Source organism: Copadichromis virginalis, linkage group LG3, assembly GCF_057382275.1.
Source record: "Copadichromis virginalis isolate Kocher_CV1m ecotype Utaka linkage group LG3, C_Virginalis_male_GT1.1, whole genome shotgun sequence".
In the NCBI taxonomy this organism is placed as follows: Eukaryota; Metazoa; Chordata; class Actinopteri; order Cichliformes; family Cichlidae; genus Copadichromis; species Copadichromis virginalis.
In genome coordinates, this window is record NC_140620.1 from 58,878,886 (window position 1) to 58,903,507 (window position 24,622).

Sequence of the window (24,622 nt, forward strand, 5' to 3'; positions counted from 1 at the left end):
GGGTGTATTAAAAGACCAAAAGCAGCTGCCCATTAATGAGGGCACATTAACGACACTGCTTTTGGCTGTTTTCCAATGTCTTGTGCTGCTAGCTGATGCCACCTACACCACACCAGGGCCTGAGTGACCGGCTGGGGCCACTTACACCACATCAGGGCCTGTGGCTCTGGCTGAGGCCACTTACACCACACCAGGGCCTGTGGCTGCTGGCTGAGGCCAGTTACACCACACCAGAGCCTGTGGCTGCTGGCTGAAGCCACTTACACCACACCAGGGCCTTAGTTGCTATTGAGGCCACTTACACCACACCAGGGCCTGTGGCTGCTGGCTGAGGCCACCTACACCACACCAGGGCCTGTGGCTGCTGGCTGAGACCACTTACACCACACCAGGGCCTGTGGCTGCTGGCTGAAGCCACTTACACCACACCAGGGCCTTAGTTGCTATTGATGCCACTTACACCACACCAGGGCCTGTGGCTGCTGGCTGAGGCCACCTACACCACACCAGGGCCCTTTTGCTGCTGGCTGAGGCCACTTACACCACACCAGTGCATGTGGCTCCTGGCTGAGGCCACTTACACCACACCAGGGCCTGTGGCTGCTGAATGAGGCCACTTACACCACACCAGGGCCTGTGGCTCTTGCTCAGGCCACTCACATCACACCAGGCCCTGCGCTTCTGGCCGAGGCCATCTTCACCAAACCAGGCCCTGTGGTTCTTGCTCAGGCCACTTACACCACACCAGGGCCTTATTTGCTATTGAGGCCACTTACACCACACCAGGGCCTGTGGCTCTGGCTTAGGCCACTTACACCACACCAGGGCCTGTGGCACTGGCTGAGGCCACTTAGACCACACCAGGGCCTGTGGCTGCTGGCTGAGGCCACTCACACCACACCAGGGCCTGTGGCTGCTAGCTGAGGCCACTTACACCAAACCAGGGCCTGTGGCTGCTTGCTGAGGCCATCTTCACCAAACCAGGCCCTGTGCTGCTTGCTGTGGCCATGTAAAACACACCAGGTCCTGTGCTGGTTCTTGAGGCCATCTTCAACAATCCAGGGCCTGTGCTGTTGGATAAATGCCAAACTGAGCCTTTTGGTTAGGGTATTATGCAAACATGCAGGTATGGTTATAGGATTGTCTTCGTAACTTCAGGTACTTGCCACCTAATCACTTGAATCCATAAATTGAGACATTGTGCTGGGGCCAGCAGCTTACGGCCATACCACCCTGAGCACGCCCGACCTCGTCTGATCTCGGAAGCTAAGCAGGGCTGGGCTTGGTTAGTACTTGGATGGGAGACTGCCTGGGAATACCTGGTGCTGTAAGCCTTTCGTTTTCATGTCATTGAACCGCTTTTGATCCAGAGAAGGGGTGTATTAAAAGACCAGAAGCAGCTCCCCATTAATGAGGGCACATTAACGACATTGCTTTTGGCTGTTTTCCAATGTCTTGTGCTGCTAGCTGATGCCACCTACACCACACCAGGGCCTGAGTGACCGGCTGGGGCCACTTACACCACATCAGGGCCTGTTGCTCTGGCTGAGGCCACTTACACCACACCAGGGCCTGTGGCTGCTGGCTGAGGCCACCTACACCACACCAGGGCCTTAGTTGCTATTGAGGCCAATTACACCACACCAGGGTATGTGGCTCTTGCTCAGGCCACTTACACCACACCAGGGCCTTAGTTGCTATTGAGGCCAATTACACCACACCAGGGCCTGTGGCTCTTGCTCAGGCCACTCACATCACACCAGGCCCTGCGCTTCTGGCCGAGGCAATCTTCACCAAACCAGGCCCTGTGCTGCTAGCTGTGGCCATGTACAACACACCAGGCCCTGTGCTGGTTCCTGAGGCCATCTTCAACAATCCAGGGCCTGTGCTGTTGGATAAATGCTAAACTGAGCCTTTGGGTTAGGGTATTATGCAAACATGAAGGTAGGGTTATAGGATTGTCTTCGTAACTTCAGGTACTTGCCACCTAATCACCTGAATCCATAAATTGAGACATTGTGCTGGGCCCAGCAGCTTACGGCCATACCACCCTGAGCACGCCCGACCTCGTCTGATCTCGAAAGCTGAGCAGGGCTGGGCTTGGTTAGTACTTGGATGGGAGACTGCCTGGGAATACCTGGTGCTGTAAGCCTTTCATTTTAATGTCATTGAACCGCTTTTGATCCAGAGAAGGGGTGTATTAAAAGACCAAAAGCAGCTGCCCATTAATGAGGGCACATTAACGACATTGCTTTTGGCTGTTTTCCAATGTCTTGTGCTGCTAGCTGATGCCACCTACACCACACCAGGGCCTGAGTGACCGGCTGGGGCCACTTACACCACATCAGGGCCTGTGGCTCTGGCTGAGGCCACTTACACCACACCAGGGCCTGTGGCTGCTGGCTGAGGCCACTTACACCACACCAGGGCATTAGTTGCTATTGAGGCCAATTACACCACACCAGGGTATGTGGCTCTTGCTCAGGCCACTTACACCACACCAGGGCCTGTGGCTGCTGGCTGAGGCCACCTACACCACACCAGGGCCTGTGGCTGCTGGCTGAGGCGACTTATACCACACCAGGGCCCTTTTGCTGCTGGCTGAGGCCACTTACACCACACCAGTGCCTGTGGCTTCTGTCTGAGGCGACTTACACCACACCAGGGCCTGTGGCTGCTGGCTGAGGCCAATTATACCACACCAGGGTCTGTGGCTCTTGCTCAGGCCACTTACACCACACCAGGGCCTGTGACACTGGCTGAGGCCACTTACACCACACCAGGGCCTGTGGCTGCTGGCTGAGGCCACTTACACCACAACAGGGCCTGTGGCTGCTGGCTGAGGCCACCTACACCACACCAGGGCCTGTGGCTGCTGGCTGAGGCCACTTACACCACACCAGGGCCTGTGGCTGCTGGCTGAAGCCACTTACACCATACCAGGGCCTTAGTTGCTATTGAGGCCACTTACACCACACCAGGGCCTGTGGCTGCTGGCTGAGGCCACCTACACCACACCAGGGCCCTTTTGCTGCTGGCTGAGGCCACTTACACCACACCAGTGCCTGTGGCTTCTGGCTGAGGCCACTTACACCACACCAGGGCCTGTGGCTGCTGGCTGAGGCCACTTACACCACACCAGGGCCTGTGGCTCTTGCTCAGGCCACTCACATCACACCAGGCCCTGCGCTTCTGGCCGAGGCCATCTTCACCAAACCAGGCCCTGTGGTTCTTGCTCAGGCCACTTACACCACACCAGGGCCTTATTTGCTATTGAGGCCACTTACACCACAACAGGGCCTGTGGCACTTGCTCAGGCCACTTACACCACACCAGGGCCTGTGGCTGCTGGCTGAGGCCACTTACACCACACCAGGGCCTGTGGCTCTTGCTCAGGCCACTTACACCACACCAGGGCCTGTGGCTGCTGGCTGAGGCCACTTACACCACACCAGGGCCTGTGGCTGCTGGCTGAGGCCACCTACACCACACCAGGGCCTGTGGCTGCTGGCTGAGGCCACCTACACCACACCAGGGCCTGTGGCTGCTGGCTGAGGCCACTTACACCACACCAGTGCCTGTGGCTTCTGGCTGAGGCCACCTACACCACACCAGGGCCTGAGTGACCGGCTGGGGCCACTTACACCACACCAGGGCCTGTGGCTCCTGGCTGAGGCCACCTACACCACACCGGGGCCTTAGTTGCTATTGAGGCCAATTACACCACACCAGGGTATGTGGCTCTTGCTCAGGCCACTTACACCACACCAGGGCCTTAGTTGCTATTGAGGCCACTTACACCACACCAGGGCCTGTGGCTGCTGGCTGAGGCCACCTACACCACACCAGGGCCTTAGTTGCTATTGAGGCCAATTACACCACACCAGGCCTGTGGCACTTGCTCAGGCCACTTACACCACACCAGGGCCTGTGGCTGCTGGCTGAGGCCACTTACACCACACCAGGGCCTGTGGCTGCTGGCTGAGGCCACCTACACCACACCAGGGCATTAGTTGCTATTGAGGCCACTTACACCACACCAGTGCCTGTGGCTTCTGTCTGAGGCGACTTACACCACACCAGGGCCTGTGGCTGCTGGCTGAGGCCAATTACACCACACCAGGGTCTGTGGCTCTTGCTCAGGCCACTTACACCACACCAGGGCCTGTGGCACTGGCTGAGGCCACTTACACCACACCAGGGCCTGTGGCTGCTGGCTGAGGCCACTTACACCACACCAGGGCCTGTGGCTGCTGGCTGAGGCCACTTACACCACACCAAGGCCTGTGGCTCTTGCTCAGGCCACTCACATCACACCAGGCCCTGCGCTTCTGGCCGAGGCCATCTTCACCAAACCAGGCCCTGTGCTGCTTGCTGTGGCCATGTACAACACACCAGGCCCTGTGCTGGTTCCTGAGGCCATCTTCAACAATCCAGGGCCTGTGCTGTTGGATAAATGCCAAACTGAGCCTTTGGGTTAGGGTATTATGCAAACATGCAGGTATGGTTATAGGATTGTTTTCGTAACTTCAGGTACTTGCCACCTAATCACTTGAATCCATAAATTGAGACATTGTGCTGGGGCCAGCAGCTTACGGCCATACCACCCTGAGCAGGCCCGACCTCGTCTGATCTCGGAAGCTAAGCAGGGCTGGGCTTGGTTAGTACTTGGATGGGAGACTGCCTGTGAATACCTGGTGCTGTAAGCCTATCATTTTCATGTCATTGAACCGCTTTTGATCCAGAGAAGGGGTGTATTAAAAGACCAAAAGCAGCTGCCCACTAATGAGGGCACATTAACGACATTGCTTTTGGCTCTTTTCCAATGTCTTGTGCTGCTAGCTGATGCCACCTACACCACACCAGGGCCTGAGTGACCGGCTGGGGCCACTTACACCACATCAGGGCCTGTGGCTCTGGCTGAGGCCACTTACACCACACCAGGGCCTGTGGCTGCTGGCTGAGGCCACCTACACCACACCAGGGCCTTAGTTGCTATTGAGGCCAATTACACCACACCAGGGTCTGTGGCTCTTGCTCAGGCCACTTACACCACACCAGGCCTGTGGCACTTGCTCAGGCCACTTACACCACACCAGGGCCTGTGGCTGCTGGCTGAGGCCACTTACACCACACCAGGGCCTGTGGCTGCTGGCTGAGGCCACCTACACCACACCAGGGCATTAGTTGCTATTGAGGCCACTTACACCACACCAGTGCCTGTGGCTTCTGTCTGAGGCGACTTACACCACACCAGGGCCTGTGGCTGCTGGCTGAGGCCAATTACACCACACCAGGGTCTGTGGCTCTTGCTCAGGCCACTTACACCACACCAGGGCCTGTGGCACTGGCTGAGGCCACTTACACCACACCAGGGCCTGTGGCTGCTGGCTGAGGCCACTTACACCACACCAGGGCCTGTGGCTGCTGGCTGAGGCCACTTACACCACACCAAGGCCTGTGGCTCTTGCTCAGGCCACTCACATCACACCAGGCCCTGCGCTTCTGGCCGAGGCCATCTTCACCAAACCAGGCCCTGTGCTGCTTGCTGTGGCCATGTACAACACACCAGGCCCTGTGCTGGTTCCTGAGGCCATCTTCAACAATCCAGGGCCTGTGCTGTTGGATAAATGCCAAACTGAGCCTTTGGGTTAGGGTATTATGCAAACATGCAGGTATGGTTATAGGATTGTTTTCGTAACTTCAGGTACTTGCCACCTAATCACTTGAATCCATAAATTGAGACATTGTGCTGGGGCCAGCAGCTTACGGCCATACCACCCTGAGCAGGCCCGACCTCGTCTGATCTCGGAAGCTAAGCAGGGCTGGGCTTGGTTAGTACTTGGATGGGAGACTGCCTGGGAATACCTGGTGCTGTAAGCCTTTCATTTTCATGTCATTGAACCGCTTTTGATCCAGAGAAGGGGTGTATTAAAAGACCAAAAGCAGCTGCCCATTAATGAGGGCACATTAACGACACTGCTTTTGGCTGTTTTCCAATGTCTTGTGCTGCTAGCTGATGCCACCTACACCACACCAGGGCCTGAGTGACCGGCTGAGGCCACTTACACCACACCAGGGCCTGTGGCTCTTGCTCAGGCCACTCACATCACACCAGGCCCTGCGCTTCTGGCCGAGGCCATCTTCACCAAACCAGGCCCTGTGGTTCTTGCTCAGGCCACTTACACCACACCAGGGCCTTATTTGCTATTGAGGCCACTTACACCACACCAGGGCCTGTGGCACTTGCTCAGGCCACTTACACCACACCAGGGCCTGTGGCACTTGCTCAGGCCACTTACACCACACCAGGGCCTGTGGCTGCTGGCTGAGGCCACTTACACCACACCAGGGCCTGTGGCTCTTGCTCAGGCCACTTACACCACACCAGGGCCTGTGGCACTGGCTGAGGCCACTTAGACCACACCAGGGCCTGTGGCTGCTGGCTGAGGCCACTCACACCACACCAGGGCCTGTGGCTGCTGGCTGAGGCCACCTACACCACACCAGGGCCTGTGGCTGCTGGCTGAGGCGACTTACACCACACCAGGGCCCTTTTGCTGCTGGCTGAGGCCACTTACACCACACCAGTGCCTGTGGCTTCTGGCTGAGGCGACTTACACCACACCAGGGCCTGTGGCTGCTGGCTGAGGCCACTTACACCACACCAAGGCCTGTGGCTCTTGCTCAGGCCACTCACATCACACCAGGCCCTGCGCTTCTGGCCGAGGCCATCTTCACCAAACCAGGCCCTGTGCTGCTTGCTGTGGCCATGTACAACACACCAGGCCCTGTGCTGGTTCCTGAGGCCATCTTCAACAATCCAGGGCCTGTGCTGTTGGATAAATGCCAAACTGAGCCTTTGGGTTAGGGTATTATGCAAACATGCAGGTATGGTTATAGGATTGTCTTCGTAACTTCAGGTACTTGCCACCTAATCACTTGAATCCATAAATTGAGACATTGTGCTGGGGCCAGCAGCTTACGGCCATACCACCCTGAGCACACCCGACCTCGTCTGATCTCGGAAGCTAAGCAGGGCTGGGCTTGGTTAGTACTTGGATGGGAGACTGCCTGGGAATACCTGGTGCTTTAAGCCTTTAATTTTCATGTCATTGAACCGCTTTTGATCCAGAGAAGGGGTGTATTAAAAGACCAAAAGCAGCTGCCCATTAATGAGGGCACATTAACGACACTGCTTTTGGCTGTTTTCCAATGTCTTGTGCTGCTAGCTGATGCCACCTACACCACACCAGGGCCTGAGTGACCGGCTGGGGCCACTTACACCACACCAGGGCCTGTGGCTGCTGGCTGAGGCCAGTTACACCACACCAGAGCCTGTGGCTGCTGGCTGAAGCCACTTACACCACACCAGGGCCTTAGTTGCTATTGAGGCCACTTACACCACACCAGGGCCTGTGGCTGCTGGCTGAGGCCACCTACACCACACCAGGGCCTGTGGCTGCTGGCTGAGGCCATTTACACCACACCAGGGCCTGTGGCTGCTGGCTGAAGCCACTTACACCACACCAGGGCCTTAGTTGCTATTGAGGCCACTTACACCACACCAGGGCCTGTGGCTGCTGGCTGAGGCCACCTACACCACACCAGGGCCCTTTTGCTGCTGGCTGAGGCCACTTACACCACACCAGTGCCTGTGGCTTCTGGCTGAGGCCACTTACACCACACCAGGGCCTGTGGCTGCTGGCTGAGGCCACTTACACCACACCAGGGCCTGTGGCTCTTGCTCAGGCCACTCACATCACACCAGGCCCTGCGCTTCTGGCCGAGGCCATCTTCACCAAACCAGGCCCTGTGGTTCTTGCTCAGGCCACTTACACCACACCAGGGCCTTATTTGCTATTGAGGCCACTTACACCACACCAGGGCCTGTGGCTCTGGCTTAGGCCACTTACACCACACCAGGGCCTGTGGCACTTGCTCAGGCCACTTACACCACACCAGGGCCTGTGGCTGCTGGCTGAGGCCACTTACACCACACCAGGGCCTGTGGCTCTTGCTCAGGCCACTTACACCACACCAGGGCCTGTGGCACTTGCTCAGGCCACTTACACCACACCAGGGCCTGTGGCTGCTGGCTGAGGCCACTCACACCACACCAGGGCCTGTGGCTGCTACCTGAGGCCACTTACACCAAACCAGGGCCTGTGGCTGCTTGCTGAGGCCATCTTCACCAAACCAGGCCCTGTGGCTGCTGGCTGAGGCCACTTACACCACACAAGGGCCTTAGTTGCTATTGAGGCCAATTACACCACACCAGGGTATGTGGCTCTTGCTCAGGCCACTTACACCACACCAGGGCCTTAGTTGCTATTGAGGCCAATTACACCACACCAGGGCCTGTGGCACTGGCTGAGGCCACTTACACCACACCAGGGCCTGTGGCTGCTGGCTGAGGCCACTTACACCACACCAGGGCCTGTGGCTGCTGGCTGAGGCCACCTACACCACACCAGGGCCTTAGTTGCTATTGAGGCCAATTACACCACACAAGGGCCTGTGGCTGCTGGCTGAGGCCACCTACACCACACCAGGGCCTGTGGCTGCTGGCTGAGGCCACTTACAACACACCAGGGCCTGTGGCTCTTGCTCAGGCCACTCATATCACACCAGGCCCTGTGCTTCTGGCCGAGGCCATCTTCACCAAACCAGGCCCTGTGCTGCTTGCTGTGGCCATGTACAACACACCAGGCCCTGTGCTGGTTCCTGACGCCATCTTCAACAATCCAGGGCCTGTGCTGTTGGATAAATGCCAAACTGAGCCTTTGGGTTAGGGTATTATGCAAACATGCAGGTATGGTTATAGGATTGTCTTCGTAACTTCAGGTACTTGCCACCTAATCACTTGAATCCATAAATTGAGACATTGTGCTGGGGCCAGCAGCTTACGGCCATACCACCCTGAGCACGCCCGACCTCGTCTGATCTCGGAAGCTAAGCAGGGCTGGGCTTGGTTAGTACTTGGATGGGAGACTGCCTGGGAATACCTGGTGCTGTAAGCCTTTCATTTTCATGTCATTGAACCGCTTTTGATCCAGAGAAGGGGTGTATTAAAAGACCAAAAGCAGCTGCCCATTAATGAGGGCACATTAACGACATTGCTTTTGGCTGTTTTCCAATGTCTTGTGCTGCTAGCTGATGCCACCTACACCACACCACGGCCTTATTTGCTGGCTGAGGCCACATACACCAAACCAGGGCCTTAGTTGCTATTGAGGCCAATTACACCACACCAGGGCCTGTGGCTCTTGCTCAGGCCACTTACACCACACCAGGGCCTGTGGCTCTGGCTGAGGCCACTTTCACCACACCAGGGCCTGTGGCTGCTGGCTGAGGCCACCTACACCACACCAGGGCATTAGTTGCTATTGAGGCCAATTACACCACACCAGGGTCTGTGGCTCTTGCTCAGGCCACTTACACCACACCAGGGCCTGTGGCTCTTGCTCAGGCCACTTACACCACACCAGGGCCTGTGGCTGCTGGCTGAGGCCACCTACACCAAACCAGGGCATTAGTTGCTATTGAGGCCAATTACACCACACCAGGGTCTGTGGCTCTTGCTCAGGCCACTTACACCACACCAGGGCCTGTGGCTCTTGCTCAGGCCACTTACACCACACCAGGGCCTGTGGCTGCTGGCTGAGGCCACCTACACCACACCAGGGCCTGTGGCTGCTGGCTGAGGCCACTTATACCACACCAGGGCCCTTTTGCTGCTGGCTGAGGCCACTTACACCACACCAGTGCCTGTGGCTTCTGTCTGAGGCGACTTACACCACACCAGGGCCTGTGGCTGCTGGCTGAGGCCAATTACACCACACCAGGGTCTGTGGCTCTTGCTCAGGCCACTTACACCACACCAGGGCCTGTGGCACTGGCTGAGGCCACTTACACCACACCAGGGCCTGTGGCTGCTGGCTGAGGCCACTTACACCACACCAGGGCCTGTGGCTGCTGGCTGAGGCCACTTACACCACACCAGGGCCTGTGGCTGCTGGCTGAGGCCACTCACATCACACCAGGCCCTGCGCTTCTGGCCGAGGCCATCTTCACCAAACCAGGCCCTGTGCTGCTATCTGTGGCCATGTACAACACACCAGGCCCTGTGCTGGTTCCTGAGGCCATCTTCAACAATCCAGGGCCTGTGCTGTTGGATAAATGCTAAACTGAGCCTTTGGGTTAGGGTATTATGCAAACATGAAGGTAGGGTTATAGGATTGTCTTCGTAACTTCAGGTACTTGCCACCTAATCACCTGAATCCATAAATTGAGACATTGTGCTGGGGCCAGCAGCTTATGGCCATACCACCCTGAGCACGCCCGACCTCGTCTGATCTCGGAAGCTGAGCAGGGCTGGGCTTGGTTAGTACTTGGATGGGAGACTGCCTGGGAATACCTGGTGCTGTAAGCCTTTCATTTTCATGTCATTGAACCGCTTTTGATCCAGAGAAGGGGTGTATTAAAAGACCAAAAGCAGCTGCCCATTAATGAGGGCACATTAACGACATTGCTTTTGGCTGTTTTCCAATGTCTTGTGCTGCTAGCTGATGCCACCTACACCACACCAGGGCCTGAGTGACCGGCTGGGGCCACTTACACCACATCAGGGCCTGTGGCTCTGGCTGAGGCCACTTACACCACACCAGGGCCTGTGGCTGCTGGCTGAGGCCACTTACACCACACCAGGGCCTTAGTTGCTATTGAGGCCAATTACACCACACCATGGTCTGTGGCTCTTGCTCAGGCCACTTACACCACACCAGGGCCTGTGGCACTGGCTGAGGCCACTTACACCACACCAGGGCCTGTGGCTGCTGGCTGAGGCCACTTACACCACACAAGGGCTTGTGGCTGCTGGCTGAGGCCACCTACACCACACCAGGGCCTGTGGCTGCTGGCTGAGGCCACCTACACCACACCAGGGTCTGTGGCTCTTGCTCAGGCCACTTACACCACACCAGGGCCTGTGGCTCTTGCTCAGGCCACTTACACCACACCAGGGCCTGTGGCTGCTGGCTGAGGCCACTTACACCACACCAGGGCCTGTGGCTGCTGGCTGAGGCCATCTACACCACACCAGGGCCTGTGGCTGCTGGCTGAGGCGACTTACACCACACCAGGGCCCTTTTGCTGCTGGCTGAGGCCACTTACACCACACCAGTGCCTGTGGCTGCTGGCTGAGGCCACTTACACCACACCAGGGCCTGTGGCTCTTGCTCAGGCCACTCACATCACACCAGGCCCTGCGCTTCTGGCCGAGGCCATCTTCACCAAACCAGGCCCTGTGGCTCTTGCTCAGGCCACTTACACCACACCAGGGCCTGTGGCTCTGGCTTAGGCCACTTACACCACACCAGGGCCTGTGGCACTTGCTCAGGCCACTTACACCACACCAGGGCCTGTGGCTGCTGGCTGAGGCCACTTACACCACACCAGGGCCTGTGGCTCTTACTCAGGCCACTTACACCACACCAGGGCCTGTGGCACTGGCTGAGGCCACCTACACCACACCAGGGCCTGTGGCGCTGGCTGAGGCGACTTATACCACACCAGGGCCCTTTTGCTGCTGGCTGAGGCCACTTACACCACACCAGTGCCTGTGGCTTCTGTCTGAGGCGACTTACACCACACCAGGGCCTGTGGCTGCTGGCTGAGGCCAATTACACCACACCAGGGTCTGTGGCTCTTGCTCAGGCCACTTACACCACACCAGGGCCTGTGGCACTGGCTGAGGCCACTTACACCACACCAGGGCCTGTGGCTGCTGGCTGAGGCCACTTACACCACACAAGGGCTTGTGGCTGCTGGCTGAGGCCACCTACACCACACCAGGGCCTGTGGCTGCTGGCTGAGGCCACCTACACCACACCAGGGCCTGTGGCTCTTGCTCAGGCCACTTACACCACACCAGGGCCTGTGGCTCTTGCTCTGGCCACTTACACCACACCAGGGCCTGTGGCTCTTGCTCAGGCCACTCATATCACACCAGGCCCTGTGCTTCTGGCTGAGGCCATCTTCACCAAACCAGGCCCTGTGCTGCTTGCTGTGGCCATGTACAACACACCAGGCCCTGTGCTGTTTCCTGAGGCCATCTTCAACAATCCAGGGCCTGTGCTGTTGGATAAATGCCAAACTGAGCCTTTGGGTTAGGGTATTATGCAAACATGCAGGTATGGTTATAGGATTGTCTTCGTAACTTCAGGTACTTGCCACCTAATCACTTGAATCCATAAATTGAGACATTGTGCTGGGCCCAGCAGCTTACGGCCATACCACCCTGAGCACGCCCGACCTCGTCTGATCTCGGAAGCTAAGCAGGGCTGGGCTTGGTTAGTACTTGGATGGGAGACTGCCTGGGAATACCTGGTGCTGTAAGCCTTTCATTTTCATGTCATTGAACTGCTTTTGATCCAGAGAAGGGGTGTATTAAAAGACCAAAAGCAGCTGCCCATTAATGAGGGCACATTAACGACACTGCTTTTGGCTGTTTTCCAATGTCTTGTGCTGCTAGCTGATGCCACCTACACCACACCAGGGCCTGAGTGACCGGCTGGGGCCACTTACACCACATCAGGGCCTGTGGCTCTGGCTGAGGCCACTTACACCACACCAGGGCCTGTGGCTGCTGGCTGAGGCCAGTTAAACCACACCAGAGCCTGTGGCTGCTGGCTGAAGCCACTTACACCACACCAGGGCCTTAGTTGCTATTGAGGCCAATTACACCACACCAGGGTATGTGGCTCTTGCTCAGGCCACTTACACCACACCAGGGCCTTAGTTGCTATTGAGGCCAATTACACCACACCAGGGCCTGTGGCACTGGCTGAGGCCACTTACACCACACCAGGGCCTGTGGCTGCTGGCTGAGGCCACTTACACCACACCAGTGCCTGTGGCTTCTGGCTGAGGCCACTTACACCACACCAGGGCCTGTGGCTGCTGGCTGAGGCCACTTACACCACACCAGGGCCTGTGGCTCTTGCTCAGGCCACTCACATCACACCAGGCCCTGCGCTTCTGGCCGAGGCCATCTTCACCAAACCAGGCCCTGTGGTTCTTGCTCAGGCCACTTACACCACACCAGGGCCTTATTTGCTATTGAGGCCACTTACACCACACCAGGGCCTGTGGCACTTGCTCAGGCCACTTACACCACACCAGGGCCTGTGGCACTTGCTCAGGCCACTTACACCACACCAGGGCCTGTGGCACTTGCTCAGGCCACTTACACCACACCAGGGCCTGTGGCACTTGCTCAGGCCACTTACACCACACCAGGGCCTGTGGCTGCTGGCTGAGGCCACTTACACCACACCAGGGCCTGTGGCTCTTGCTCAGGCCACTTACACCACACCAGGGCCTGTGGCACTGGCTGAGGCCACTTAGACCACACCAGGGCCTGTGGCTGCTGGCTGAGGCCACCTACACCACACCAGGGCCTGTGGCTGCTGGCTGAGGCGACTTACACCACACCAGGGCCCTTTTGCTGCTGGCTGAGGCCACTTACACCACACCAGTGCCTGTGGCTTCTGGCTGAGGCGACTTACACCACACCAGGGCCTGTGGCTGCTGGCTGAGGCCACTTACACCACACCAAGGCCTGTGGCTCTTGCTCAGGCCACTCACATCACACCAGGCCCTGCGCTTCTGGCCGAGGCCATCTTCACCAAACCAGGCCCTGTGCTGCTTGCTGTGGCCATGTACAACACACCAGGCCCTGTGCTGGTTCCTGAGGCCATCTTCAACAATCCAGGGCCTGTGCTGTTGGATAAATGCCAAACTGAGCCTTTGGGTTAGGGTATTATGCAAACATGCAGGTATGGTTATAGGATTGTCTTCGTAACTTCAGGTACTTGCCACCTAATCACCTGAATCCATAAATTGAGACATTGTGCTGGGGCCAGCAGCTTACGGCCATACCACCCTGAGCACGCCCGACCTCGTCTGATCTCGGAAGCTAAGCAGGGCTGGGCTTGGTTAGTACTTGGATGGGAGACTGCCTGGGAATACCTGGTGCTGTAAGCCTTTGATTTTCATGTCATTGAACCGCTTTTGATCCAGAGAAGGGGTGTATTAAAAGACCAAAAGCAGCTGCCCATTAATGAGGGCACATTAACGACATTGCTTTTGGCTGTTTTCCAATGTCTTGTGCTGCTAGCTGATGCCACCTACACCACACCAGGGCCTGAGTGACCGGCTGGGGCCACTTACACCACATCAGGGCCTGTGGCTCTTGCTCAGGCCACTTACACCACACCAGGGCCTGTGGCTCTTGCTCAGGCCACTCATATCACACCAGGCCCTGTGCTTCTGGCTGAGGCCACTTAGACCACACCAGGGCCTGTGGCTGCTGGCTGAGGCCACTTACACCACACCAGGGCCTGTGGCTGCTGGCTGAGGCCATCTACACCACACCAGGGCCTGTGGCTGCTGGCTGAGGCGACTTACACCACACCAGGGCCCTTTTGCTGCTGGCTGAGGCCACTTACACCACACCAGTGCCTGTGGCTTCTGGCTGAGGCGACTTACACCACACCAGGGCCTGTGGCTGCTGGCTGAGGCCACTTACACCACACCAGGGCCTGTGGCTGCTGGCTGAGGCCACTTACACCACACCAGGGCCTTAGTTGCTATTGAGGCCAATTACACCACACCATGGTCTGTGGCTCTTGCTCAGGCCACTTACACCACACCAGGGCCTGTGGCACTGGCCGAGGCCACTTACACCACACCAGGGCCTGTGGCTGCTGGCTGAGGCCACTTACACCACACAAGGGCTTGTGGCTGCTGGCTGAGGCCACCTACACCACACCAGGGCCTGTGGCTGCTGGCTGAGGCCACCTACACCACACCAGGGCCTGTGGCTCTTGCTCAGGCCACTTACACCACACCAGGGCCTGTGGCTCTTGCTCAGGCCACTTACACCACACCAGGGCCTGTGGCTCTTGCTGAGGCCACTCATATCACACCAGGCCCTGTGCTTCTGGCTGAGGCCACTTAGACCACACCAGGGCCTGTGGCTGCTGGCTGAGGCCAGTTACACCACACCAGGGCCTGTGGCTGCTGGCTGAGGCCATCTACACCACACCAGGGCCTGTGGCTGCTGGCTGAGGCGACTTACACCACACCAGGGCCCTTTTGCTGCTGGCTGAGGCCACTTACACCACACCAGTGCCTGTGGCTTCTGGCTGAGGCGACTTACACCACACCAGGGCCTGTGGCTGCTGGCTGAGGCCACTTACACCACACCAGGGCCTGTGGCTCTTGCTCAGGCCACTCACATCACACCAGGCCCTGCGCTTCTGGCCGAGGCCATCTTCACCAAACCAGGCCCTGTGGCTCTTGCTCAGGCCACTTACACCACACCAGGGCCTGTGGCTCTGGCTTAGGCCGCTTACACCACACCAGGGCCTGTGGCTGCTGGCTGAGGCCACTTACACCACACCAGGGCCTGTGGCTCTTACTCAGGCCACTTACACCACACCAGGGCCTGTGGCACTGGCTGAGGCCACTTAGACCACACCAGGGCCTGTGGCTGCTGGCTGAGGCCACTTACACCACACCAGGGCCTGTGGCTGCTGGCTGAGGCCACTTACACCAAACCAGGGCCTGTGGCTGCTTGCTGAGGCCATCTTCACCAAACCAGGCCCTGTGCTGCTTGCTGTGGCCATGTAAAACACACCAGGTCCTGTGCTGGTTCTTGAGGCCATCTTCAACAATCCAGGGCCTGTGCTGTTGGATAAATGCCAAACTGAGCCTTTGGGTTAGGGTATTATGCAAACATGCAGGTATGGTTATAGGATTGTCTTCGTAATTTCAGGTACTTGCCACCTAATCACTTGAATCCATAAATTGAGACATTGTGCTGGAGCCAGCAGCTTTCGGCCATACCACCCTGAGCACGCCCGACCTCGTCTGATCTCGGAAGCTAAGCAGGGCTGGGCTTGGTTAGTACTTGGATGGGAGACTGCCTGGGAATATCTGGTGCTGTAAGCCTTTCATTTTCATGTCATTGAACCGCTTTTGATCCAGAGAAGGGGTGTATTAAAAGACCAAAAGCAGCTCCCCATTAATGAGGGCACATTAACGACATTGCTTTTGGCTGTTTTCCAATGTCTTGTGCTGCTAGCTGATGCCACTTACACCACACCAGGGCCTGTGGCTGCTGGCTGAGGCCACTTACACCACACCAGGGCCTGTGGCTGCTGGCTGAGGCCACCTACACCACACCAGGGCCTTAGTTGCTATTGAGGCCAATTACACCACACCAGGGTCTGTGGCTCTTGCTCAGGCCACTTACACCACACCAGGGCCTGTGGCACTGGCTGAGGCCACTTACACCACACCAGGGCCTGTGGCTGCTGGCTGAGGCCAGTTACACCACACCAGAGCCTGTGGCTGCTGGCTGAAGCCACTTACACCACACCAGGGCCTTAGTTGCTATTGAGGCCACTTACACCACACCAGGGCCTGTGGCTGCTGGCTGAGGCCACCTACACCACACCAGGGCCTTAGTTGCTATTGAGGCCAATTACACCACACCAGGGTCTGTGGCTCTTGCTCAGGCCACTTACACCACACCAGGGCCTGTGGCACTGGCTGAGGCCACTTACACCACACCAGGGCCTTTGGCTGCTGGCTTAGGCCACCTACACCACACCAGGGCCTTAGTTGCTATTGAGGCCAATTACACCACACAAGGGCCTGTGGCTGCTGGCTGAGGCCACCTACACCACACCAGGGCCTGTGGCTGCTGGCTGAGGCCACTTACACCACACCAGGGCCCTTTTGCTGCTGGCTGAGGCCACTTACACCACACCAGTGCCTGTGGCTTCTGGCTGAGGCGACGTACACCACACCAGGGCCTGTGGCTGCTGGCTGAGGCCACTTACACCACACCAGGGCCTGTGGCTGCTGGCTGAGGCCACCTACACCACACCAGGGCATTAGTTGCTATTGAGGCCAATTACACCACACCAGGGTCTGTGGCTCTTGCTCAGGCCACTTACACCACACCAGGGCCTGTGGCTCTTGCTCAGGCCACTTACACCACACCAGGGCCTGTGGCTGCTGGCTGAGGCCACTTACACCACACCAGGGCCTGTGGCTGCTGGCTGAGGCCACCTACACCACACCAGGGCCTGTGGCTGCTGGCTGAGGCCACCTACACCACACCAGGGCCTGTGGCTGCTGGCTGAGGCCACTTACACCACACCAGTGCCTGTGGCTTCTGGCTGAGGCGACTTACACCACACCAGGGCCTGTGGCTGCTGGCTGAGGCCACTTACACCACACCAAGGCCTGTGGCTCTTGCTCAGGCCACTCACATCACACCAGGCCCTGCGCTTCTGGCCGAGGCCATCTTCACCAAACCAGGCCCTGTGCTCCTTGCTGTGGCCATGTACAACACACCAGGCCCTGTGCTGGTTCCTGAGGCCATCTTCAACAATCCAGGGCCTGTGCTGTTGGATAAATGCCAAACTGAGCCTTTGGGTTAGGGTATTATGCAAACATGCAGGTATGGTTATAGCATTGTCTTCGTAACTTCAGGTACTTGCCACCTAATCACTTGAATCCATAAATTGAGACATTGTGCTGGAGCCAGCAGCTTACGGCCATACCACCCTGAGCACGCCCGACCTCGTCTGATCTCGGAAGCTAAGCATGGCTGGGCTTGGTTAGTACTTGGATGGGAGACTGCCTGGGAATACCTGGTGCTGTAACCCTTTGATTTTCATGTCATTGAACCGCTTTTGATCCAGAGAAGGGGTGTATTAAAAGACCAAAAGCAGCTACCCATTAATGAGGGCACATTAACGACACTGCTTTTGGCTCTTTTCCAATGTCTTGTGCTGCTAGCTGATGCAACCTACACCACACAAGGGCCTGAGTGACCGGCTGGGGCCACTTACACCACATCAGGGCCTGTGGCTCTGGCTGAGGCCACTTTCACCACACCAGGGCCTGTGGCTGCTGGCTGAGGCCACCTACACCACACCAGGGCATTAGTTGCTATTGAGGCCAATTACACCACACCAGGGTCTGTGGCTCTTGCTCAGGCCACTTACACCACACCAGGGCCTGTGGCTCTTGCTCAGGCCACTTACACCACACCAGGGCCTGTGGCTGCTGGCTGAGGCCACCTACACCACACCAGGGCATTAGTTGCTATTGAGGCCAATTACACCACACCAGGGTCTGTGGCTCTTGCTCAGGCCACTTACACCACACCAGGGCCTGTGGCTCTTGCTCAGGCCACTTACACCACACCAGGGCCTGTGGCACTGGCTGAGGCCACTTACACCACACCAGGGCCTGTGGCTGCTGGCTGAGGCCACTTACACCACACCAGGGCCTGTGGCTGCTGGCTGAGGCTACTTACACCACACCAGGGCCTGTGGCTGGTGGCTGAGGCCACCTACACCACACCAGGGCCTGTGGCTGCTGGCTGAGGCGACTTATACCACACCAGGGCCCTTTTGCTGCTGGCTGAGGCCACTTACACCACACCAGTGCCTGTGGCTTCTGTCTGAGGCGACTTACACCACACCAGGGCCTGTGGCTGCTGGCTGAGGCCAATTATACCACACCAGGGTCTGTGGCTCTTGCTCAGGCCACTTACACCATACCAGGGCCTGTGGCACTGGCTGAGGCCACTTACACCACACCAGGGCCTGTGGCTGCTGGCTGAGGCCACTTACACCACACCAGGGCCTGTGGCTGCTGGCTGAGGCCACTTACACCACACCAGGGCCTGTGGCTGCTGGCTGAGGCCACCTACACCACACCAGGGCCTGTGGCTGCTGGCTGAGGCGACTTGCACCACACCAGGGCCCTTTTGCTGCTGGCTGAGGCCACTTACACCACACCAGTGCCTGTGGCTTCTGGCTGAGGCGACTTACACCACACCAGGGCCTGTGGCTGCTGGCTGATGCCACCTACACCACACCAGGGCCTGAGTGACCGGCTGGGGCCACTTACACCACATCAGGGCCTGTGGCTGCTGGCTGAGGCCAGTTACACCACACCAGAGCCTGTGGCTGCTGGCTGAAGCCACTTACACCACACCAGGGCCTTAGTTGCTATTGAGGCCACTTACACCACACCAGGGCCTGTGGCTGCTGGCTGAGGCCACCTACACCACACCAGGGCCTGTGGCTGCTGGCTGAGGCCACTTACACCACACCAGGGCCTGTGGCTGCTGGCTGAAGCCACTTACACCACACCAGGGCCTTAGTTGCTATTGAGGCCACTTACACCACACCAGGGCCTGTGGCTGCTGGCTGAGGCCACCTACACCACACCAGGGCCCTTTTGCTGCTGGCTGAGGCCACTTACACCACACCAGTGCCTGTGGCTTCTGGCTGAGGCCACTTACACCACACCAGGGCCTGTGGCTGCTGGCTGAGGCCACTTACACCACACCAGGGCCTGTGGCTCTTGCTCAGGCCACTCACATCACACCAGGCCCTGCGCTTCTGGCCGAGGCCATCTTCACCAAACCAGGCCCTGTGGTTCTTGCTCAGGCCACTTACACCACACCAGGGCCTTATTTGCTATTGAGGCCACTTACACCACACCAGGGCCTGTGGCACTTGCTCAGGCCACTTACACCACACCAGGGCCTGTGGCACTTGCTCAGGCCACTTACACCACACCAGGGCCTGTGGCTGCTGGCTGAGGCCACTTACACCACACCAGGGCCTGTGGCTCTTGCTCAGGCCACTTACACCACACCAGGGCCTGTGGCTGCTGGCTGAGGCCACTTACACCACACCAGGGCCTGTGGCTGCTGGCTGAGGCCACCTACACCACACCAGGGCCTGTGGCTGCTGGCTGAGGCCACCTACACCACACCAGGGCCTGTGGCTGCTGGCTGAGGCGACTTACACCACACCAGGGCCCTTTTGCTGCTGGCTGAGGCCACTTACACCACACCAGTGCCTGTGGCTTCTGGTGAGGCGACTTACACCACACCAGGGCCTGTGGCTGCTGGCTGATGCCACCTACACCACACCAGGGCCTGAGTGACCGGCTGGGGCCACCTACACCACATCAGGGCCTGTGGCTGCTGGCTGAGGCCAGTTACACCACACCAGAGCCTGTGGCTGCTGGCTGAAGCCACTTACACCACACCAGGGCCTTAGTTGCTATTGAGGCCACTTACACCACACCAGGGCCTGTGGCTGCTGGCTGAGGCCACCTACACCACACCAGGGCCTGTGGCTGCTGGCTGAGGCCACTTACACCACACCAGGGCCCTTTTGCTGCTGGCTGAGGCCACTTACACCACACCAGTGCCTGTGGCTTCTGGCTGAGGCGACTTACACCACACCAGGGCCTGTGGCTGCTGGCTGATGCCACCTACACCACACCAGGGCCTGAGTGACCGGCTGGGGCCACTTACACCACATCAGGGCCTGTGGCTGCTGGCTGAGGCCAGTTACACCACACCAGAGCCTGTGGCTGCTGGCTGAAGCCACTTACACCACACCAGGGCCTTAGTTGCTATTGAGGCCACTTACACCACACCAGGGCCTGTGGCTGCTGGCTGAGGCCACCTACACCACACCAGGGCCTTAGTTGCTATTGAGGCCAATTACACCACACCAGGGTCTGTGGCTCTTGCTCAGGCCACTTACACCACACCAGGGCCTGTGGCACTGGCTGAGGCCACTTACACCACACCAGGGCCTGTGGCTGATGGTTTAGGCCACCTACACCACACCAGGGCCTTAGTTGCTATTGAGGCCAATTACACCACACAAGGGCCTGTGGCTGCTGGCTGAGGCCACCTACACCACACCAGGGCCTGTGGCTGCTGGCTGAGGCCACTTACACCACACCAGTGCCTGTGGCTTCTGGCTGAGGCGACTTACACCACACCAGGGCCTGTGGCTGCTGGCTGAGGCCACTTACACCACACCAAGGCCTGTGGCTCTTGCTCAGGCCACTCACATCACACCAGGCCCTGCGCTTCTGGCCGAGGCCATCTTCACCAAACCAGGCCCTGTGCTCCTTGCTGTGGCCATGTACAACACACCAGGCCCTGTGCTGGTTCCTGAGGCCATCTTCAACAATCCAGGGCCTGTGCTGTTGGATAAATGCCAAACTGAGCCTTTGGGTTAGGGTATTATGCAAACATGCAGGTATGGTTATAGCATTGTCTTCGTAACTTCAGGTACTTGCCACCTAATCACTTGAATCCATAAATTGAGACATTGTGCTGGAGCCAACAGCTTACGGCCATACCACCCTGAGCACGCCCGACCTCGTCTGATCTCGGAAGCTAAGCAGGGCTGGGCTTGGTTAGTACTTGGATGGGAGACTGCCTGGGAATACCTGGTGCTGTAAGCCTTTGATTTTCATGTCATTGAACCGCTTTTGATCCAGAGAAGGGGTGTATTAAAAGACCAAAAGCAGCTGCCCATTAATGAGGGCACATTAACGACACTGCTTTTGGCTCTTTTCCAATGTCTTGTGCTGCTAGCTGATGCAACCTACACCACACAAGGGCCTGAGTGACCGGCTGGGGCCACTTACACCACATCAGGGCCTGTGGCTCTGGCTGAGGCCACTTTCACCACACCAGGGCCTGTGGCTGCTGGCTGAGGCCACCTACACCACACCAGGGCATTAGTTGCTATTGAGGCCAATTACACCACACCAGGGTCTGTGGCTCTTGCTCAGGCCACTTACACCACACCAGGGCCTGTGGCTCTTGCTCAGGCCACTTACACCACACCAGGGCCTGTGGCTGCTGGCTGAGGCCACCTACACCACACCAGGGCATTAGTTGCTATTGAGGCCAATTACACCACACCAGGGTCTGTGGCTCTTGCTCAGGCCACTTACACCACACCAGGGCCTGTGGCTCTTGCTCAGGCCACTTACACCACACCAGGGCCTGTGGCACTGGCTGAGGCCACTTACACCACACCAGGGCCTGTGGCTGCTGGCTGAGGCCACTTACACCACACCAGGGCCTGTGGCTGCTGGCTGAGGCTACTTACACCACACCAGGGCCTGTGGCTGGTGGCTGAGGCCACCTACACCACACCAGGGCCTGTGGCTGCTGGCTGAGGCGACTTATACCACACCAGGGCCCTTTTGCTGCTGGCTGAGGCCACTTACACCACACCAGTGCCTGTGGCTTCTGTCTGAGGCGACTTACACCACACCAGGGCCTGTGGCTGCTGGCTGAGGCCAATTATACCACACCAGGGTCTGTGGCTCTTGCTCAGGCCACTTACACCATACCAGGGCCTGTGGCACTGGCTGAGGCCACTTACACCACACCAGGGCCTGTGGCTGCTGGCTGAGGCCACTTACACCACACCAGGGCCTGTGGCTGCTGGCTGAGGCCACTTACACCACACCAGGGCCTGTGGCTGCTGGCTGAGGCCACCTACACCACACCAGGGCCTGTGGCTGCTGGCTGAGGCGACTTACACCACACCAGGGCCCTTTTGCTGCTGGCTGAGGCCACTTACACCACACCAGTGCCTGTGGCTTCTGGCTGAGGCGACTTACACCACACCAGGGCCTGTGGCTGCTGGCTGATGCCACCTACACCACACCAGGGCCTGAGTGACCGGCTGGGGCCACTTACACCACATCAGGGCCTGTGGCTGCTGGCTGAGGCCAGTTACACCACACCAGAGCCTGTGGCTGCTGGCTGAAGCCACTTACACCACACCAGGGCCTTAGTTGCTATTGAGGCCACTTACACCACACCAGGGCCTGTGGCTGCTGGCTGAGGCCACCTACACCACACCAGGGCCTGTGGCTGCTGGCTGAGGCCACTTACACCACACCAGGGCCTGTGGCTGCTGGCTGAAGCCACTTACACCACACCAGGGCCTTAGTTGCTATTGAGGCCACTTACACCACACCAGGGCCTGTGGCTGCTGGCTGAGGCCACCTACACCACACCAGGGCCCTTTTGCTGCTGGCTGAGGCCACTTACACCACACCAGTGCCTGTGGCTTCTGGCTGAGGCCACTTACACCACACCAGGGCCTGTGGCTGCTGGCTGAGGCCACTTACACCACACCAGGGCCTGTGGCTCTTGCTCAGGCCACTCACATCACACCAGGCCCTGCGCTTCTGGCCGAGGCCATCTTCACCAAACCAGGCCCTGTGGTTCTTGCTCAGGCCACTTACACCACACCAGGGCCTTATTTGCTATTGAGGCCACTTACACCACACCAGGGCCTGTGGCACTTGCTCAGGCCACTTACACCACACCAGGGCCTGTGGCACTTGCTCAGGCCACTTACACCACACCAGGGCCTGTGGCTGCTGGCTGAGGCCACTTACACCACACCAGGGCCTGTGGCTCTTGCTCAGGCCACTTACACCACACCAGGGCCTGTGGCTGCTGGCTGAGGCCACTTACACCACACCAGGGCCTGTGGCTGCTGGCTGAGGCCACCTACACCACACCAGGGCCTGTGGCTGCTGGCTGAGGCCACCTACACCACACCAGGGCCTGTGGCTGCTGGCTGAGGCGACTTACACCACACCAGGGCCCTTTTGCTGCTGGCTGAGGCCACTTACACCACACCAGTGCCTGTGGCTTCTGGTGAGGCGACTTACACCACACCAGGGCCTGTGGCTGCTGGCTGATGCCACCTACACCACACCAGGGCCTGAGTGACCGGCTGGGGCCACTTACACCACATCAGGGCCTGTGGCTGCTGGCTGAGGCCAGTTACACCACACCAGAGCCTGTGGCTGCTGGCTGAAGCCACTTACACCACACCAGGGCCTTAGTTGCTATTGAGGCCACTTACACCACACCAGGGCCTGTGGCTGCTGGCTGAGGCCACCTACACCACACCAGGGCCTGTGGCTGCTGGCTGAGGCCACTTACACCACACCAGGGCCTGTGGCTGCTGGCTGAAGCCACTTACACCACACCAGGGCCTTAGTTGCTATTGAGGCCACTTACACCACACCAGGGCCTGTGGCTGCTGGCTGAGGCCACCTACACCACACCAGGGCCCTTTTGCTGCTGGCTGAGGCCACTTACACCACACCAGTGCCTGTGGCTTCTGGCTGAGGCCACTTACACCACACCAGGGCCTGTGGCTGCTGGCTGAGGCCACCTACACCACACCAGGGCCTGTGGCTGCTGGCTGAGGCGACTTACACCACACCAGGGCCCTTTTGCTGCTGGCTGAGGCCACTTACACCACACCAGTGCCTGTGGCTTCTGGCTGAGGCGACTTACACCACACCAGGGCCTGTGGCTGCTGGCTGATGCCACCTACACCACACCAGGGCCTGAGTGACCGGCTGGGGCCACTTACACCACATCAGGGCCTGTGGCTGCTGGCTGAGGCCAGTTACACCACACCAGAGCCTGTGGCTGCTGGCTGAAGCCACTTACACCACACCAGGGCCTTAGTTGCTATTGAGGCCACTTACACCACACCAGGGCCTGTGGCTGCTGGCTGAGGCCACCTACACCACACCAGGGCCTTAGTTGCTATTGAGGCCAATTACACCACACCAGGGTCTGTGGCTCTTGCTCAGGCCACTTACACCACACCAGGGCCTGTGGCACTGGCTGAGGCCACTTACACCACAC

The 24,622-nt window shown here is 58.5% G+C and overlaps 5 non-coding genes and 7 pseudogenes across 5 annotated transcripts; all 12 read left to right on the forward strand.

Annotated features, from left to right (window-relative positions):
• The first annotated feature begins 1,215 nt into the window (after positions 1-1,215).
• On the forward strand, positions 1,216-1,334 carry LOC146716073 (5S ribosomal RNA). The gene has a single exon (XR_014919661.1). It is a non-coding gene; the product is annotated as a 5S ribosomal RNA (ribosomal RNA).
• Positions 1,335-2,033: 699 nt separating this feature from the next.
• Positions 2,034-2,152, forward strand: LOC146716074 (5S ribosomal RNA; annotated as a pseudogene).
• A 2,438-nt stretch (positions 2,153-4,590) lies between these two features.
• Positions 4,591-4,709, forward strand: LOC146716075 (5S ribosomal RNA; annotated as a pseudogene).
• A 1,055-nt stretch (positions 4,710-5,764) lies between these two features.
• On the forward strand, positions 5,765-5,883 carry LOC146716076 (5S ribosomal RNA; annotated as a pseudogene).
• A 1,097-nt stretch (positions 5,884-6,980) lies between these two features.
• Positions 6,981-7,099, forward strand: LOC146716077 (5S ribosomal RNA; annotated as a pseudogene).
• A 1,805-nt stretch (positions 7,100-8,904) lies between these two features.
• Positions 8,905-9,023, forward strand: LOC146716078 (5S ribosomal RNA). Its single transcript, XR_014919662.1, has one exon. It is a non-coding gene; the product is annotated as a 5S ribosomal RNA (ribosomal RNA).
• Positions 9,024-10,316: 1,293 nt separating this feature from the next.
• LOC146716079 (5S ribosomal RNA) lies at positions 10,317-10,435 on the forward strand (annotated as a pseudogene).
• Positions 10,436-12,283: 1,848 nt separating this feature from the next.
• LOC146716080 (5S ribosomal RNA) lies at positions 12,284-12,402 on the forward strand. Its single transcript, XR_014919663.1, has one exon. It is a non-coding gene; the product is annotated as a 5S ribosomal RNA (ribosomal RNA).
• Positions 12,403-13,930: 1,528 nt separating this feature from the next.
• LOC146716081 (5S ribosomal RNA) lies at positions 13,931-14,049 on the forward strand. The gene has a single exon (XR_014919664.1). It is a non-coding gene; the product is annotated as a 5S ribosomal RNA (ribosomal RNA).
• Positions 14,050-15,901: 1,852 nt separating this feature from the next.
• On the forward strand, positions 15,902-16,020 carry LOC146716082 (5S ribosomal RNA; annotated as a pseudogene).
• Positions 16,021-17,631: 1,611 nt separating this feature from the next.
• On the forward strand, positions 17,632-17,750 carry LOC146716083 (5S ribosomal RNA; annotated as a pseudogene).
• A 3,512-nt stretch (positions 17,751-21,262) lies between these two features.
• On the forward strand, positions 21,263-21,381 carry LOC146716084 (5S ribosomal RNA). Its single transcript, XR_014919665.1, has one exon. It is a non-coding gene; the product is annotated as a 5S ribosomal RNA (ribosomal RNA).
• Positions 21,382-24,622: the final 3,241 nt, after the last annotated feature.